Below are 17,134 nucleotides of genomic sequence, written 5' to 3'. Positions count from 1 at the left end.
ACGTCACAGGAAAGCTGTGACCTGATTGGCTGGTAGGGAATCTGTACCGAATTTGAAAATAAAACTGATAAAACTTGATTAAAACACTAATTAACTAATTAATAAGTAGGGTAACTAAACCAGAGGGAGGAGATTACTGTATTTAGACAGCACTTAATATTTATTGTAGAAATCTAGCACTAGGGACCACAGAGTGAAATGTATCATAATTTAGGAAAGATTTAATAAGTATTTATTTATTTTATATCAATTACCTAATTAGTGCTAGAAATGTCAGTCAGAGGGGTGAAGTGCTTCACCGGTGAGATGTGGGAAGTCCGTGACGCTTCCAGCGTTCCGGGCGACTACACCTGCAGGAAGTGTACCCAGTTGCAGCACCTCACAGACCGCATGGATCGGTTGGAGCGGCAACTGGATGCACTTAGGAGCATGCAGGTGGCGGAAAGCGTCATAGACAGGAGTTTTAGAGAATTGGTTACACCCAAGGTGCAGGCAGATAGATGGGTGACCGCTAGAAGGGGCAGGCAGTCAGTGCAGGAATCCCCTGTGGCTATCCCCCTCTCTAACAAGTATACCGTTTTGGATACTGTTGGGGGGGATGGCCGATCAGGGGAAAACAGCAGCAGCCAGAGCAGTGGCACCATGGCTGGCACTGTTGTTCAGCAGGGAGGGACAAAATGCAGAAGAGCAATAGTTATAGGGGACTCTATAGTCAGGGGCACAGATAGGCGCTTCTGTGGATGTGAAAGAGACTCCAGGAAGGTATGTTGCCTCCCTGGTGCCAGGGTCAAGGATGTCTCTGAACGGACAGAGGGCATTCTGAAGGGAGGGTGAACAACCAGAGGTTGTGGTACACATCGGTACCAATGACATAGGCAGGAAGAGTGATGAGGTCCTGCAGGGGGAGTTGAGGGAGTTAGGTAGTAAGTTAAAAAACAGGACCTCTAGGGTTGTAATCTCTGGATTACTCCCTGTGCCACCTGCCAGTGAGGCTAGAAATAGGAAGATAGTGCAGCTAAACGCGTGGCTGAGCAGCTGGTGTAGAAGGGAGGGTTTCAGATATCTGGATCATTGGGCTCCCTTCAGGGACAGATGGGACCTGTACAAGAAGGACGGGTTGCATCTAAACTGGAAGGGCACTAATATCCTGGCTGCAAGGTTTGCTAGCATCACTCGGGAGGGTTTAAACTAGTGTGGCAGAGGGGTGGGAACCAGAGCAGTAGGACAACTAGTGAAGTAAATGAGGAGGACATAGTAAATAAGGCCAGTAGGACTAAGAGGAAGAGCAGGCAGGGAGATGTTGCTGAGCACAGCAGGACTGGCGGTCTGAAGTGCATTTGTTTCAACGCGAGAAGTATAACAGGGAAGGCAGATGAACTTAGAGCTTGGATTAGTACTTGGAAATATGATGTTGTTGCTATTACAGAGACTTAGTTGAGGGAAGGGCAGGAGTGGCAGCTAAATGTTCCAGGCTTTAGAAGCTTCACGCGGGATAGAGGGGGATGTAAAAGGGGTGGAGGAGTTGCATTACTGGTTAAGGAGAATGTCACAGCTGTACTGCGGGAGGACACCTCAGAGAGGTCATGCAGCGAGGCAATATGGGTGGAGCTCAGGAATAGGAAGGGTGCAGTCACGATGTTGGGGGTTTACTACAGGCCTCCCAACAGCCAGCGGGAGATAGAGGAGCAGATATGTAGACAGATTTTGGAAAGATGTAAAGATAACAGGGTTGTAGTGGTGGGTGATTTTAACTTCCCCAATATTGACTGGGACTCACTTAGTGCTAGGGGCTTGGATAGGGCAGAATTTGTAAGGAGCATCCAGGAGGGCTTCTTGAAACAGTATGTAGATAGTCCAACTAGGGATGGGGCCATTCTGGACCTGGTATTGGGGAATGAGCCCGGCCAAGTGGTCGAAGTTTCAGTGGGGGAGCATTTCGGGAGCAGTGCACATAATTCCATAAGTTTTAAGGTACTTGTGGATAAGGATAAGAGTAGTCCTCGGGTGAAGGTGCTAAATTGGGGGAAGGCTAATTATAACAATATTAGGCAGGAACTGAAGAATTTAGATTGGGGGCGGCTGTTTGAGGGTAAAGCAACATCTGACATGTGGGAGTCTTTCAAACGTCAGCTGATTAGAATCCAGGACCAGCATGTTCCTGCGAGGAAGAAAGACAAGTTTGGCAAGTTTCGGGAAGCTTGGATAACACGGGATATTGTGAGCCTAGTCAAAAAGAAAAAGGAAGCATTTGTAAGGGCTGGAAGGCTAGGAACAGATGAAGCACTTGAGGAATATAAAGACAGTAGGAAGGAACTTAAGCAAGGAGTTAGGAGGGCTAAAAGGGGTCATGAAAAGTCATTGGCAAACAGGATTAAGGAAAATCCCAAGGCTTTTTATACATATATAAAGAGCAAGAGGGTAACCAGGGAAAGGGTTGGCCCACTCAAGGACAGAGATGGGAATCTATGCGTGGAGCCAGAGGAAATGGGTGAGGTGCTAAATGAGGACTTTGCATCAGTATTCACCAAGGAGAAGGACTTGGTGGATGAAGAGCCTAGGGAAGGGAGTGCAGATAGTCTCAGTCATCTCATTATCAAAAAGGAGGTGGTGTTGGGTGTCTTGCAAAGCATTAAGGTAGATAAGTCCCCAGGGGCTCATGGGATCTACCCTAGAATACTGAGGGAGGCAAAGGAAGAAATTGCTGGGGCCTTGACAGAAATCTTTGCATCCTCATTGGCTACAGGTGAGGTCCCAGAGGACTGGAGAATAGCCAATGTTGTTCCTTTGTTTAAGAAGGGTGGCAAGGATAATCCAGGAAATTATAGGCCGGTGAGCCTTACGTCAGTGGTAGGGAAACTATTAGAGAGGATTCTTTGGGACAGGATTTACTCCCATTTGGAAACAAACAAACTTACTAGCGAGAGACAGCATGGTTTTGTGAAGGGGAGGTCGTGTCTTACTAATTTGATTGAGTTTTTTGAGGAAGTGACGAAGATGATTGATGAGGGAAGGGCGGTGGATGTTGTCTGTATGGACTTTAGTAAAACCTTTGACAAGGTCCCGCATGGCAGACTGGTGCAAAAGGTGAAGTCACATGGGATCAGAGGTGAGCTGGCAAGATGGATACAGAACTGGTTCAGTCACTGAAGACAGAGGGTAACAGTGGATGGGTGTTTTTCTGAATGGAGGGATGTGACTAGTGGTGTTTCGCAGGGATCAGTGCTGGGACCTTTGCTGTTTGTAGTATATATATATATATATAAATGATTTGGAGGAAAATGTAGCTGGTCTGATTAGTAAGTTTGCGGACGACACAAAGGTTGGTGGAGTTGCGGATAATGATGAGGATTGTCAGAGGATACAGCAGGATATAGATCGGTTGGAGACTTGGGCGGAGAAATGGCAGATGGAGTTTAATCTGGACAAATGTGAGGTAATACATTTTGGAAGGTCTAATGCAGGTGGGAGGTATACAGTAAATGGCAGAACCCTTTGGAGTATTGACAGGCAGAGAGATCTGGATGTACAGGTCCACAGGTCACAAAGTGGCAACGCAGGTGGATAAGGTAGTCAAGAAGGCATACGACATGCTTGCCTTCATTGGTCGGGGCATAGAGTATAAAAATTGGCAAGTCATGTTGCAGCTGTACAGAACCTTAGTTAGGCCACACTTAGAATATTGCGTGCAATTCTGGTCGCCACACTACCAGAAGGACGTGGAGGCTTTGGAGAGGGTACAGAGGGGGTTTACCAGGATGTTGCCTGGTCTGGAGGGCATTAGCTATGAGGAGAGGTTGGAAAAACTCGGATTGTTTTCACTGGAACGATGGAGGTGGAGGGGCGACATGATAGAGGTTTACAAAGTTGTGAGCGGCATGGACAGAGTGGATAGTCAGAAGCTTTTTCCCAAGGTGGAAGAGTCAGTTACTAGGAGACATGGGTTTAAGGTGCGAGGGGCAAAGTTGAGAGGGGATGTGCGAGGCAAGTTTTTTTTTTTTTTTATACACAGAGTGCCTGGAACTTGCTGCCAGGGGAGGTGGTGGAAGCAGATACGATAGCGATGTTTAAGAGACATCTTGACAAATATATGAATAGGAAGGGAATTGAGGGATATGGGCCCCGGAAGTGCAGAAGGTGCTAGTTTCGGCAGGCATCAAGATCGGCGCAGGCTTGGAGGACCGAATGGCCTGTTCCTGTGCTGTACTGTTCTTTGGTTCTTCTTTCTCCCCCGTATCTAGGGAAGATTGGAAGTTTATGGCAAGCCCTTCCACTATCGCCATTCCTATTTCCTTTAGCAACCTGGATGCAAGCCATACAGACCAGCTGACGTATCCACTCTAAGCATAGCCAGCCTTTCCAGTACACCCTGCCTATCAATTTTCACCCCATCCATTACCTCTACCGTTTCCACTTGTACTGATATTTTGTCAGCATCCTCTTCCTTAGTAAACACCGATAGAAAGTACTCATTAAGTATTCTAGCCTTGCCCTGCACCTCAAAGCATACATCACCCTCTTTGTCCCTAATAGACCTCACCTCGCCTCCTCCTACCCACTTACTATTTACATGCCAGATGATGATTTTTGGGTTCCCTTTTATGTTAACTGCCATTCTATTCTCATATTCTCTCTTTGCAGTCTTATTTTCCTCTTCACTTCTCTCAACATACTGTATCTGACCAGGCTCTCACTTGAAGGATTCAACTGACATGCATCATACACCACCCTTTTTTTGTTTCATCATATTCTTTATCTCCCTCATCATCCAAGGAGCTCTGGCTTTGTTTCCCCTACCTTTCCCCCTGTTGAAATGTACCAGCCTGAACCTGAAACATCCCCTCCTTAAAGATCACCAACAGTTCCATTAGTTTTTCCTGTCAGTCTTTGGTTACATTTTACATTGACTAGATCCCCTCTCATCCCCCTTCCAATGTAAAAGTTATTTTGTAGATTGTTCTTTGCTGTGCTCCATTACTAATCTAAACCTTATGGATACGATGATCATTCTTACCCAACTGTTCCCCAACCGACACATTCCCCAGCACCAGATCCAGCAATGCCTCCTTCCTAGTTGGGCTGAGAACATACTGATCAAGGAAGCTCTCCTGAACACATTTCAGAAATTCCTCCCCTTCCTTTCCCTTTGCTCTAACCATTTCCCAATTGATATTTGGGTAATTAAAGTCCCCCAATATCACCACTCTATAGTTCTTACCCATCTCTGTGACCTGCAAACTTTACTTGATATACTCCTCTTACCTCCCACTTTTGTTTTGCTCAGTCAAGAAGAGGTTTGCTTGTCACCTTCTTCCAATTTTGATAAAGGAATGCTATCTAAAACGTAACTTTTGTTTTCTCTGTTCAGATACTGGCAGACCTGCCTTAGACTCCTAATTGATACTTGGATCAGTAAAACTCAAGACTATAATTAACAAGAACACGCTGTAAATGACCTTCCTCCAGAGCAGCTATTAATAATTTCTCTAGTTGGAGTTCATTTCAAATGTTTATAATTTTTTTAAAAGTTTTGAGCATTTAACTTCTGGAAATTTAATTCGAGTCACGAAACATTACCCAGTTATTTTACAGAGAAGCATGTCCTTTGAACATGATTCAACCTAACCAAAATGCTCAGATATTTCGGTAATTTTTCAGAATTGTGTTCCTGCTAGAAATTCGCCTACCCGAGTATGGATCATCACATGATTTTCTGCTATATCAGGAGGGCAATTTAATTTGGCTATTGTTCTGGCTAGACCCATTTGTCAGGATTGGGAGAAATTTTCAGTTTGAGAGAGATAGCTACAACTTACAAATAACACTCCTCACGTAGAAATGAAGAGATTGTTTAGAAAGTAGGACGGGGAGGTGGAGAGACAGAGGGCAAGATTTCGCGGTTGGGTTGGGACCCTGATGTCGCAGTCAAATGTGAGTCCAAACCTGCACTGTGTCGGGCTCAGTCACCCAGCAGTGATTTTCCTTTGATTGGCCACTGAGTGGCCAGAGGGCATGCGCACCATCCAATTAAGGGCCAACAGGAGGCCCTCCAGCACAGAAGGAGCTGCAGCCTGCCGTTGCAGGTCAGGGAGAGAGAGGACCCTTCCATCTTGAGGTACCTTGCCAGCAATTTCAAACATCTGAAATAAAAAGGCAGCATCAGACAGCAGCTGCAGCCAGGTACACGGAAGATGGCCTCAGAGTCTGCCTCAAGCGCTAGCCACCCCAGTCTGCTGCTGGGTGGCCCCCTGGAGGCAGGCTGAAAATTCCAGTTGGCCTCTGAAAATTGGCCTTTAACTCACCTCAATTGGCTCCCACCACTTGAGGGCAGGTAGCCCTCCCCAGGAAAATGGCTCGGGGGAAGGATGGGGCTGGAAAACTGGCACGCTGGCAAGTAGCGCGAAATTAGGCACCCCACCCGCCTCCTTTCTCTCCCCCATATCGGGGTGAAAATTCTGCCCAGATTTGGAGAGGGATTTCCAGAGCGTAGGACCTAGGGTTAGGTATGCTGTGTGGTTTTGTCCACTTGCCCACCCCAACTAATAATGGATCCTTTTCTTTATGCTTGTGTTGCAGTGTTCTTCATTCGCCCAAAATGCTGCAAATTGATTCTTGGAGTACCTTGAAAATGATGTCAAAATGTTTGCACCTGAACTACCAGGTGAAGGTTTAATTATTTTTGCCGCCTGATTTTGTAATTTGTTAATCTGTAAAGATTGATATTGCAGCTGTTTTATTCCAGCAAAACATTTCTTAAACAAAGAAATGACCAAAATAAAACTGCCTTGAAAGAGAGGGAGTCTCACCTTAATAAAATGTCTGTTCTATAATATCAACCATTATTTATTACCGATCTGCGTTTTATTGAAATTACACTCACTGACTTACAAAAGTTCTTGTTCTATGTAAAATCCTAGCTAGCAACTCCAAGGGCAGTGTAGGGCACACATAGATATTTTAGAATTAGAATATTACAGCGCAGTACAGGCCCTTCGGCCCTCGATGTTGCGCCGACCTGTGAAACCATCTGACCTACACTATTCCATTTTCAACCATATGTCTATCCAATGACCACTTAAGTGCCCTTAAAGTTGGCGAGTCTAATACTGCTGCAGGCAGGGCGTTCCACGCCCCTACTACTCTCTGAGTAAAGAAACTACCTCTGACATCTGTCCTATATCTATCACCCCTCAACTTAAAGCTATGCCCCCTCGTGTTTGCCATCACCATCCGAGGAAAAAGACTCTCACTATCCACCCTATCTAACCCTCTGATTATCTTATATGTCTCTATTAAGTCACCTCTCCTCCTCCTTCTCTCCAACGAAAACAACCTCAAGTCCCTCAGCCTTTCCTCGTAAGACCTTCCCTCCATACCAGGCAACATCCTAGTAAATCTCCTCTGCACCCTTTCCAAAGCTTCCACATCCTTCCTATAATGCGGTGACCAGAACTGCATGCAATACTCAAGGTGCGGTCTCACCAGAGTTTTGTACAGCTGCAGCATGACATCGTGGCTCCGAAACTCGATCCCCCTACTAATAAAAGCTAACACACCATATGCCTTCTTAACAGCCCTATTAACCTGGGTAGCAACCTTCAGGGATTTATGTACCTGGACACCAAGATCTCTCTGCTCATCTACACTACCAAGAATCTTCCCATTAGCCCAGTACTCTGCATTGCTGTTACTCCTTCCAAAGTGAATCACCTCACACTTTTCTGCATTAAACTCCATTTGCCATCTCTCAGCCCAGCTCTGCAGCCTATCTATGTCCCTCTGTACCCTACAACATCCTTCGGCACTATCCACAACTCCACCGACCTTAGTGTCATCCGCAAATTTACTAACCCACCCTTCTACACCCTCTTCCAGGTCATTTATAAAAATGACAAACAGCAGTGGCCCCAAAACAGATCCTTGCGGTACACCACTAGTAACTAAACTCCAGGATGAACATTTGCCATCAACCACCACCCTCTGTCTTCTTTCAGCTAGCCAATTTCTGATCCAAAGCTCTAAATCACCTTCAACCCCATACTTCCGTATTTTCTGCAATAGCCTACCGTGGGGAACCTTATCAAACGCCTTACTGAAATCCATATACACCACATCCACTGCTTTACCCTCATCCACCTGTTTGGTCACCTTCTCGAAAAACTCAATAAGGTTTGTGAGGCACGACCTACCCGTCACAAAACTGTGCTGACTATCGCTAATGAACTTATTCTTTTCAAGATGATTATAAATCCTGTCTCTTATAACCTTTTCCAACATTTTACCCACAACCGAAGTAAGGCTCACAGGTCTATAATTACCAGGGCTGTCTCTACTCCCCTTCTTGAACAAGGGGACAACATTTGCTATCCTCCAATCTTCCGGCACTATTCCTGTCGACAATGACGACATAAAGATCAAGGACAAAGGCTCTGCAATCTCCTCCCTAGCTTCCCACGGAATCCTAGGATAAATCCCATCTGGCCCAGGGGACTTATCTATTTTCACACTTTCCAAAATTGCTAACACCTCCTCTTTGTGAACCTCAATCCCATCTAGCCTCGTAGCCTGAATCTCAGTATTCTCCTCGACAACATTTTCTTTCTCTACTGTAAATACTGACGCAAAATATTCATTTAACGCTTCCCCTATCTCCTCTGATTCCACACACAACTTCCCACTACTATCCTTGATTGGCCCTAATCTAACTCGTCATTCTTTTATTCCTGATATACCTATAGAAAGCCTTAGGGTTTTCCCTGATCCTATCCGCCAATGACTTCTCGTGTCTTCTCCTTGCTCTTCTTAGCTCTCCCTTTAGATCCTTCCTGGCTAACTTGTAACTCTCAAGCGCCCTAACTGAGCCTTCACGTCTCATCCTAACATAAGCCTTCTTCTTCCTCTTGACAAGCGCTTCAACTTCTTGAGTAAACCACGGCTCCCTCGCTCGACAACTTCCTCCCTGCCTGACAGGTACATACTTATCAAGGACACACAGTAGCTGCTCCTTGAATAAGCTCCACATTTCGATTGTTCCCATCCCCTGCAGTTTCCTTCCCCATCCTACGCATCCTAAATCTTGCCTAATCGCATTATAATTTCCTTTCCCCCAGCTATAATTCTTGCCCTGCAGTATATACCTGTCCCTGCCCATTGCTAAGGTAAACCTAACCGAATTGTGATCACTATCACCAAAGTGCTCACCTACATCTAAATCTAACACCTTCACAAAACCGTGCTGACTATCGCTAATGAACTTATTCTTAAATAACCATACAGCTTTTTGAATAGTTCAACTGAAACAAGTTCAGGAGGTCCATGGAATGCGAATTCCCCTTTTGCCAGAGCTGACATGCTGAATTGTGTTCAAGTGTACTGAGGAGAGAAGCACAGTGAACAAGGAGGAGAGAAATAGGAATATTAATTCAGAAAACCTGACCAAGCGAAATAAAGGCTAGGAAGGAAACAAAAGCTAGAAAGAAATCAAATGAGCAGACCTGCAAAAAAATTATGAGATTAATATAGAAAATCAGCTTGTTGTAATAAGAACAAAGACACTATGTTGGAGGAACTAAAGAGCAAAAATTTAATGTGGAGAGGGCTGAATTTTTATAAAATCTGCACAGCTCATTAACATGGAGGGGGCAGAACGCCTGCCCCCGATGAAGTACAGTGGGTAGGAACTCTGTCCCCGACAATGGCTTCTGGCGTCACCGCCATTTTTAAAGGACATCAAGCCCTTCAAGTCATTTAAATTTTTTGAAGAGAACTGCAAGTTGCATGCAAATTTAAACATTCAATGAAAAATTGAGGACCCTCACCCACCGAAAAAACCTTTTTGCCGATTCCGAACTTCCACCCCCAAACCTTAATATCTTTGACCTTCAACCCCTTCCCACCATCCTCTCAGCCAACACTAACAGTTTTCCCTGCTCTTCGCCACCACCCTGCAAACATCACTCCTTACCCCTCCCCACCAATGTTCCACCCTGGAAAGGTAAGTCACTATTCAGTGATTTAAATTTATTTAAATATTGAAATTAAGGTTCCGGCGCCAAGTAGTGGGGGGGGGGGGGCACCATGAGGCCTTGCTGCCGCCAGTAAAATGGGGTGGGGCCTTCCTGGCATAGAGGCCTGTGGAAGGACTCTCCCGGAAGGATTTTCCGGACCCTCCGCCACGGCCCCTGATGTCGGGGGTCTGATAAAATTCAGTCCAGAATCTTCAATTCTTCAATGTATGAAAGTTTTAACAATATAGCAATCAAGTTTAAAGTTATGGGTTTATTTAAAATTGCATTCTAATCCCCTCCAAATCAGTAGCAATTCAAAATCTACCTTAAGTGGTGCTAGGTGGATTTCAGAAATTCTAGTTTTTAATTTTCATGGACTGCACTATAAATCCAACTTTACATAATCGTAAAACATCACAGGATATAAGCACTGATAGTATAATATTGACTAAGATACTTGGCTGCATTGAGGTAATTCAGTGTTCTGGGAATTGTGGAATGAATGTTGGAGAATCAGCCAGAGGATGTAGGCACAACGTCATTCCTCTTTGTGTAAACATTATTCTGAAGACAGCAGTACCTAGTATTTGGAGTCCAAACAAGCCTTATCTCCAACAACCAGAGACATCTGTACAGTGAAATGCCCTAAAAATTTTAAATGCTGCTGTCTAGGCAAATGGTACATCTAAACCAAGTACTTGAGAGGTCCCAGTAAGGTCAGTGAAGGTAAAAAAAAAGTATTCAGTGATAATCTTGTTACAGAACAAAATCATATTAAGGCTCAAATGAAAGCTAGTCTAGCACTGGCAAGATATAAATAAAATCAGCGGACAAGTGAATGGCTGATCATAAACTGGTGCTGACAGTTATATCTTTCAATTCATTTCCTGATATTTAGTGCAACCCATGGTGCCATCTCAAGGATACTGTAATTCTTCCTGATTACACCACTATATGCTATTACTTTCCTGGCCAATTACAACTGGTGTCAAAAGTTAGCATCAACCCCTGTAATACTGAAATAAAAACAGAAATTGCTGGAAATACACAAGGGACATGGATTCAGGATTATCACTAAAACAACAAAAGGGCTACTTAGAAGGAATGCTTGCATATAGGTTGTAAAACAGAATATTTTACTGTAGTATATTTAAAAGTGAGATGCAGAAGTAATTGAAAAGGAAGAATATTAAAAGGTATTGAGTAAGGGCAGGGAATTACAGCTAGAGTAGATAGCTCCATTTGAAGACCTAGCACCAGCAAAAGCGCTGGGCCCGAATGCCATCCTTTTGTGCTGTAAGATTTAGGGTTTATAGAATTCAGGAGGCAGCAACAATGTGATAAAGTGGAAAAATTTAATATATTCTACAATGGCATTTGCAACACTGATCATAATTCTTGGTTGCTTCAGTTGATGGAGAATTTTGATTAAAAACTTTTAAAAGTTTCTTGTTCACTCCTCCATAACTTTACAAGTTATTTTGATTTGTCTTATTAGCACTCCACAACCATTTCCTAACAGAGAGGCCAGGCACACGATCATTACCCAGGTCACTGTGCACATTGTTATTGACCCTGTCTCTGGAATGTGCATCAAATTCACTCGAGTTGGGGAACTCCCTTAAACCTTTCCAGACTTGGGAAGGAAGAGCCTCACCTTCGTTTGGCACTTCCTCAGAGTGGCAGGCTGGGATTGGAAACTCTGGATTCACAGAGGTAGCTTATGAAACTCAGCAACTGTGGCTTATTAACAGAAAAAGCTACTATTGTGCAGTATGCCTGTAGATGTCTAACGTAGGGATTCCATTGAAGGACCGCTTTTCAAATGGATTCATAATCATGGCTCCCCCATCTAAATTATAATGCTTTTTAAAGACCAGCTACCCGACCCGAACCCGACAGGACCCGACGACATGTGTCGGGTTCAGGCTGGGTCGCGTCGCACTCCCGGATCCGGCATTCGGGCTCGGGTCGGGTCGAACATGCTCTATCACAACCTCAAGTAAGTGGCTCCAATATGCACTTTTTGGACTTGAAAGGTGGTTTTGTTACAGTTATTTTAAGCTTGTGCGGATAAGCATCAAAGTGAAAAACGGAAGGTAGGTTAACTGATGGTTGGGTCGGGTCGGGTCAGGCGAGGGAAAAAATGGAAGGACTCGGGCCAGGTCGGGCTCGGATGTGGTTCTGTCGGGTTCGGGTCGGGTTTCATTTGATAACCCAAACCAGCCTTTGTGTTATATAATGCTCATAACATGAGAGTGCTGCAAGTAAAGACTGTTTTAATAATGCTGTGTAGAAGACAGGTATTTACTGCCAGATACCAGTGAGATTGTTGTGTCTGCTTCTCACCGCAGAGCCTGTCTTCTACTTGCTGGAAGCCTGGAGAGAGCAGGAGCCCAGGGGAAGCAGATCATAGAGAAAGCACTGGAGGAGCATTGGGACAGCAGGAACACAGGGTGGAGCAGAGCACTCCTGCGATCACCACTCACTTGCTTACTCTTGACCACAGTGCCCTCGGTGATCAACTAACTGTAAAGACTGCCCCTCTTTCACGGACCCCGGAAGGTCTCTGTGGAGAGTTATTTTAAAAAGTGACGACTGCTGATACGAGATATTTCAAACAAACATAACACTAACACGATGTGTGAGGATGAAGCAAATTTGAATATCCACCTGTGACATTTACAACTTAACACAAAAAATAGGAGCAGGAGTAGGCCATTCAGCCTGTCGGGTCTGCTCCGCCATTCAATAAAAACATGGCTGATCTGATCGTATCCCCAACTCCACTTTCCTGCCTGCCCCCTATAACCCTCGACTCCCTTGTCGATCAAACATCTGTCTAACTCAACCCTGAATATGTTGAATGACCCTATCTTCACTGCTCTCTGGGGAAGAGAATTCCAAAGATTAACGACCCTCTGAAAGGACATTACTGCAGGAATTCCTCAGGGTAGTGTCCTAGGCCCAAACATCTTCAGCGGCTTTATCATAAAGTCAGAAGTGGGATTTTTGCTGATGATTGCACAATGTTTAGCACCATTCGCGATTCCTCAGATACTGAAGCAGGCTGTGTCCATTGATTGGCACCCCATCCACAGCCTTCAACATTCACTCCCTCCACCACCGACACACAGTGGCAGCAGTGTGTACCATCTACAAGATGCACTGCAGCAACTCGCCAAGACTCCTTCGACAGTACCTCCCAAATCTGCGACCTTTACCACCTAGAAGGACAAGGGCAGCAAATGCATGGGAACACCACCTGCAAGTTCCCCTCCAAGCCACACACCAATCTGATTTGGAAATATCTAGCCGTTCCTTCACTGCTGTGGGGTCAAAATCCTGGAACTCACTTCCTAACAGCACTGTTAGTGGACCAACACCCCAAAGACTGCTGCAGTTCAAGAAGGCAGCTCACCACCACCTTCTCAATGGCAATTAGGGATGGGCAATAAATGCTGGCATAGCCACCGATACCCACATTCCCTGAATGAATAAAAAAAGCAGGAAATTCCTCCTCATGTCCATCTTAAATGGGAGACCCTTTATTTTGAAACTGCACCCCCTAGATCTAGATTCCCCCATGAGGGGAAACATCTCAGTATCTACCCTGTCAAGTCCCCTCAGAATCTTATATGTTTCAATAAGATCATCTCTTATTCTTCTAAACTCCAATGAGTATAGGCCCAACCTTTTCTCATAAGATAACATCTTCATTCCAGGAATCAGCCTAGTGAACTTTCTCTGAGCTGCCCTCAATGCATGTATGTCCCTCTGTAAATAAGGAGGCCAAAGCTGTATGCAGTACACTAGGTGTGGTCTCACTAATGCCTTGTACAGCACTAGTAGGACTTCCCTACTTTTATACTCCATCCTTCTTTGGGCCTCCTTATCTCGAGAGACAATGGATACGCGCCTGGAGGTGGTCAGTGGTTTGTGAAGCAGCGCCTGGAGTGGCTATAAAGGCCAATTCTAGAGTGACAGGCTTTTCCACAGGTGCTGCAGAGAAATTTGTTTGTCAGGGCTGTTGCACAGTTGGCTCTCCCCTTGCGCCTGTCTTTTTTCCTGCCAACTACTAAGTCTCTTCGACTCGCCACATTTTAGCCCTGTCTTTATGGCTGCCCGCCAGCTCTGGCGAACGCTGGCAACTGACTCCCACGACTTGTGATCAATGTCACAGGATTTCATGTCGCGTTTGCAGACGTCTTTATAGCGGAGACATGGACGGCCGGTGGGTCTGATACCAGTGGCGAGCTCGCTGTCCAATGTGTCTTTGGGGATCCTGCCATCTTCCATGCGGCTCACATGGCCAAGTACTCCATCCACCTTGCAATAAAGGCCAACATTCCATTTGCCTTCCTAATTACTTGCTGTCTCTGCATGCCAACATTTTGTGATTTGTGTGCAAGGATCCCAGATCCCTCTATCCCGCAGCATTCTGCAATCTCTCATCATTTAAAGTAGATTTTTTTCTATTTTTCCTACCAAAGTGGATGACCTCACATTTTCCCACATTTTACTCCATCTGCCAAATTTTTGCCCACTCACTTAACCTATCTAAATGTATTTGCAGACACTTTGTGTCCTCCTCACAACTGGCTTTCCTACATATCTTAGTATCCAGCAGCAATTTTGGCTGCAATACCTTCATCCAAGTCATTAATATAGATAGTAAATAGTTGAGGCCCTAACACTGATCCCTGTGGCACCCGACTAGTTACAGTTTGCCAACCTGAAAATGACCCATTTATCCCAACTCTGTTTCCTATCAGCCAATCCTCTATCCATACTAATATATTACCCCCAAAACCATAATGTCTTATCTGGTGAAGTCACCTTTTACGTTGCACCTTACCAAATGCCTTTTGGAAATCCAAATGCACTCTATCTACTGGTTCCCCTTTATGCACCCTGCTTGTTCCATTCTCGAAGAACTCTAATACATTTGTCAAACATGATTTTCCTTTAATAAAACCATGTTGACTCTGCTTGATTGGATTATGATTTTCTAATTGTCCTGCTACTATTTCCTTAATGATGGATTCCAGCATTTTCCCAATGACAGATGTTAGGCTAACTGGCCTATAGTTTTCAGCTTTCTGTCTCCCTCCTTTCTTGAATAGGGGCGTTACATTTGCAGGATCAAGGGAATTTTGGAAGATTACAACCAATGCATCTACCATCTCTGCAGCCACTTCTTTTAAGACCCTAGGATGCAGGCCACCAGGTCCAGGGGATTTGTCAGCCTTTAGTCCCATTAGTTTTCCTAGTACTTTTTCCTCTGCTGATAGTGATTGTTTTAAGTTCCTCCCTCCCTTTTGTCCCTTGATTTTCTATTAGTGGGAAGCTTTTAGTGTCTTCTATTGTGAAGACAGATAAAAAATCACTCCCATTTCCTTGTTTCCCATTAGTAAGTCCCCAGGCTCATCCTCTAAAGGACCAATATATACTTTAGCTACTCTCTTCCTTTTTGTATACTTGTAGAAACTCTGTCTGTTTTTATATTTCTTGCTTGTTTACTCTCAGATTCCAATTTCTCCCTCTTTTTTTTTCGTCATCCTTTGCTGGTTTCTAAAATTTTCCCAACTTCTGGCCTACCACTAATCTTCGCAGAATTACATGTCTCTTCTTTCAATTTGATACCATCATTAGCTTCTTTGTTAGCCAAGGATGGTGTATCTTTCACATACAGTCTTTCCTCCTCAACGGAATACATCTTTGTTGAGAGTTACGAAATAGTTCCTTAAGTGTCTGCCACAGCTCATCTACTGTCTTATCTTTTAACCTATTTTGCCAGACAATTTTAGCTAACTCTGTCTTCATACCTTTATAATTGCCTTTATTTAAATTTAAGACATCAGTTTCAGACCCAAGTTTCTCACCTTCAAACTGAAATGTGAAATTCTATCATGTTATGATCACTCTTCTCATGAGGAACCCTTACTATGAGATCATTAATTAATCCTGTCTCATTACACATTACCATGTCTAAAATAGCCTACTCCCTGGTTGGTTCCACAACAAATTATTCTTAAAAAAAACTGTCCCGAATACACCTCATGAACTCGTCCTCAAGGTTACCTTTGCCTATTTGATTTATTCAATCGAAATGAAGATTAAAATTGCTTACAATTATTGTAGAATCTTTCTTACAAACTACAATTATTTCTTTATTTATATTCGGTCCTACAGTGTAGCAACTGTTAGGGGGCCTCTAAACTACTCCCTTACTTTTTTTTTTTTTATCTCCACCCAAATTGATTCTGCACCTTGATCTTCTGAGCAGAGAACATTTCTCATTACTGTACTGATCTCATCCTTTATTTACACAGCTACCCCACCTCTTTTTCCTTTCTTCCAATCCTTTCAAAATGCCAAATACTCTTGAATATTCAGTTCCCAGCCTTGGTCACCTTGCAACCAAGTCTCTCTAATGGCTAGCATACCATACCCATTTATTTCTATTTGTGCTATCGATTCACCTATCTTATGATAAAAAGCCCTTAATTCCGTGTTTTTTTACCCATCTTTTCTTACTCTGACCCTATTTGCTGGTGCACTCTTAAGTTTGCATGTTCTGTCCTTTCCTGTCACGCGCTGGTTATCATTACCCATATAGCTACCCTGCACTATTGCCTTGACCTTTCTCGTTAACTTTGTAAACTTCCTCACTATTCAGTTTAAAGCCCCAGCTGTACGATTCGCCAGGACACGGGTACCAGCTCAGTTCAGGTGAAGCCCATCAAAACAACATAGCCCCCTCTTTCCCCAGTACTGATGCCAGTCTCCCATGAATTGAAACCCAGTTCTCCCACACCAAGCTTTGAGCTACATATTTATTTATTTAGAGATACAGCACTGAAACAGGCCCTTCGCCCAACCACCCAGTTATACTAATCCTACATTAATCCCAGATTCCCTACCACATCCCCACCATTCTCCTACCACCTACCTACACTAGGGGCAATTTACAACAGCCAATTTACCTATCAACCTGCAAGCCTTTGGCTGTGGGAGGAAACCAGAGCACCCGGCGGAAACCCACGCGGTCACAGGGAGAACTTGTAAACTCCACACAGGCAGTACCCAGAACTGAACCCGGGTTGCCGGAGCTGTGAGGCTGCAGT

The 17,134-nt window shown here is 44.3% G+C and overlaps 1 protein-coding gene across 1 annotated transcript in view; it reads right to left on the bottom strand.

Annotated features, from left to right (window-relative positions):
• msh3 (mutS homolog 3 (E. coli)) overlaps positions 1 to 17,134 on the bottom strand; it is a 405,607-nt gene that overhangs the window by 88,975 nt on the left and 299,498 nt on the right. The window lies entirely within an intron of this gene.

Source organism: Heterodontus francisci, chromosome 4 (genome assembly GCF_036365525.1).
Source record: "Heterodontus francisci isolate sHetFra1 chromosome 4, sHetFra1.hap1, whole genome shotgun sequence".
Classification (NCBI taxonomy): domain Eukaryota; kingdom Metazoa; phylum Chordata; class Chondrichthyes; order Heterodontiformes; family Heterodontidae; genus Heterodontus; species Heterodontus francisci.
Note: the sequence above shows the minus strand (reverse complement) of the source record. Positions and strands in the feature narration are given on the sequence as shown.